Here is a 3283-nt window from a genome sequence, read left to right on the forward strand (position 1 = left end):
TTCCTCCGCGGAAGGGAGCAGAGCGAACCCTGGGTGCCGCCCGCGCGGGCAGAGCCGGGGGGGCGGCCGGCAGCCACAGGGGCGGGGGCGCGGCCCGGCGCAGGCCGTCCTCACAGCGCCGCAGGCCGCGGCTGGGCCGCGCAGCCCGCACCGCCACCTCTCCCGTTCCGGCCGCCTCACGCTAGAGAACAGTTAGCAGGGGAGCGGGTTTTTTCTGTTTCTTTCCCGCCTTGTGTTTTGTGCTACCTTTTTTCATGCCCATTTATTTCTGACATCCCTTCCCATACCAATCTGCCAGTATGAGCAATTTAAGAGTAAGTAGGTTCAGAGCCTGCTAAAGAGGGGGAGGATCCTGGGAGCTGCTGAGGGCACATTAAGTTCTTTTTTTTAAGATTGCACACATCTACTCCGGCATCGATGAAAGTAAAACCTTTACATGTTCACTGGGAGAGGCACAGTCTTTTGGTTACAGAAAAAATTAAACAAATGTACTGTTCGGATGAGACATGGAAGCAAAATATTTTTGAGATAAATTTTAGAAGAACTTCTGTAAGTATCGACTATTCTTGCTAAGTTAATACTTGTTAACACAGGGGAAGAAGTAGTTGATGTTTTGTATAGTGTCTTCTACCCAGCTATATTCTAAAATATCTCCAAATAATTGGAGAATATATCTTGGGTTTTTAGACTACATCTGTGGGCAATGTCAAGGGAATTGGGAGCCTCTTCATGGCAGCTAACTAGACACAGAAAACACAACTGTTTTGCTGTTCTTCAAAACTCCAGAAAGTCATTTTTCAAGTAAAATTCTAGAATGCTGGAGTAATACAGTGTGCTGCAGTTACTTCAGGAGGATAAAATGCGTCAGAATCCAAACAGAACAGCGTGAAGCCCTGTCCTGTCCACTTCATACATTTGGCAGTAATCTTGGAACTTAGCATGCCAATAAAATAATTTAACCACACTGAAAGAGACGAGAAAACCAAAAGCACTAGCCTTGAAACAAATCTCTCTCTTACCCATACACACATATAAGCAGGTCTGAAATTCTGCCACTTAGAGGCACTAGCATAGAAGCAATGAATGATTTAAATAGAACAGATGCTGTACTGCGTAACTTTATGATTTTATATTAAATTGTCTCAACTTAATAGGTAAAGTAGAACATCCTGTGGCCACTTTTGCTTACGTCGTTCTTGCTATCAACTCTTCTTTCATTTGATGATTGTGCCCCTTTATTTTATGTAATACTTCATAGTTGTTTCATAATTGTCACAGAGCATGCAAGACTCTGGAGTACTTAACAGCAGTCTGTAATCAAGTAACATGATTTCCCAGGTCACGATACGGTTATTTCTTGATTACCATACTTCCAAAAAGGAAAATTCCACTTTGTTTGTATAGTCACTTTGTACTGAATGGCTATTCTGTGCTGCAATAACTATCTCAGCTACTCATTTCCCTCAGCTGAAGAAGAAAATGAAGTAATCAAACTGTATGCCCATGTATATGCGCACATACAAACTTGCATATGTATAAATAGATATTTTAAACATACAATGGCTAAGTGGCAGAAAGTCTAGGGATATCAAACTTCAAAATACTGGAATTTAAAAGATGGCAAATGACCAATTTTCTGCATCTCTTCCCTTTGTGGCCCTTGCACTTACACTGTCAAACTCTTATCCCTCTTGGTGCGCAGGAAGTTTGACCCACCCACCATGCAGCCCCCTCAGCAGCGCAAACTGCATGAAAAATCTTCATTAAAGCCCACATTGTTTGCAGTGCCTACTGTCAGGATCACTGTGGTCTCACTGAGGTAACTTCTATCTCAGAAAAGATTCTCTCTGCCAGAGATGTCTCTCAGCAGGCTAGCTCGACGAGTATATACTGCAGTTTGTGCAATGTTCTGTTAATGTGGACCTAATTGTCATCAAGTCTGCTATTGCATTCACAGTTTTTCTGTAGAATGAACAATACAACACACAGTTCATACCAGCACAAAGATTCTTACCAATGCATGTAAGCCATCATCTTCAACAGCGTAAACTATATAAACTTGCCAAAAGAGGTTTTTGCAGGCTAAAATTGCACATATGTGGGAAGGTGGGCCAGTATAACCGTTTGCTGAGGACACGACCCTATCATGTGTTGCAGTTCTGGAGTGTGGTCATAACTTAAGATTGGTAGCAAGTAGCTTGTCTGTAGTTACACAGTAGATTAATCTCACCTCACTTTTTAGACAGCTACATCTGCTTGTTTTCATATTCTTTCTTTTCTGAACTATTCTGTTAACTTTTGCCACAGGAAACTGAAAAGTTTTTCCATCGCAACCCAGAGCTGTAACTATTGCTATGTATCTTCTTATTTACCTTTTGTTAGGATCCTGAAATGGAATATGCCACGGACTACGGCATTCATTGTGAAACTATTACTTATTTTTCTTGTTCCAAGGTAGAGATCAAAAGGATATAAAACAAAGAAATAAAAAAGGGATAAAGATTAAGTAGCTCAAGAGCAGCTGGAGACAAATCTCAAGTGTTTGGGATCTCCAGAATTGTTTTCAAACTGATTATCGTCATTCCATGTGACAATGTCAGTCTAATGGTACAAAAAAGTCAGTTTCTTAGAAGAGGTCTCTTATTCAGATGCCTTCATTTCCCCCATTGGTTTTGCTATGAGAGAAACTAATCACAGCTTGCTGCAACCTAGCAGCTTAGCATTCTTTTAGATGGTAAAATATTCTCCCTTTCTACTCCTCGTACCTACACAAAGGAAGAATAGAGGACACATCACTGGAGTGAGAGATAAAGATAATTGTCTCTTTCCTTCATTCCCAAGGGAATCTGTGTCAGGCCTCTCTCTGGCCACCAGACACCATGATCTCCATTTCTCTCTGTCTTTTCAGCATGCTTCTAATTGTTTTTTTGTCTGATTTCTTATGGTATTGATGAGGTTCCCACAATGACTGTGAAGATCAGGCCCATGTTTCCAAACTGACCCTTCTCCAAAGTGTACCCTTTGGAAAAAGGAAGCTCTTCTCCTTGTTCCCAGTGTTCTAGGAGGCTGGAAGGGAGAGGGCAGACAGTTGTACATCAGTAATCCTGTTTTCCATCCCTGCAATTCCCTGTATCTTGAAAGTAGAGACTGAAGTAAGGGAAGGGTGGATATCTGGGGTCAATGTCTGAAAATGCTTTCTATGTTCTTACAAAAATCAAAACTCTTGGAAAAAATACGCAAAATGCTTGGAAAGCCACCTCCCACCCTAGATGTCATAGGGCTC

Source organism: Falco peregrinus, chromosome Z, assembly GCF_023634155.1.
Source record: "Falco peregrinus isolate bFalPer1 chromosome Z, bFalPer1.pri, whole genome shotgun sequence".
NCBI classification, from domain to species: domain Eukaryota; kingdom Metazoa; phylum Chordata; class Aves; order Falconiformes; family Falconidae; genus Falco; species Falco peregrinus.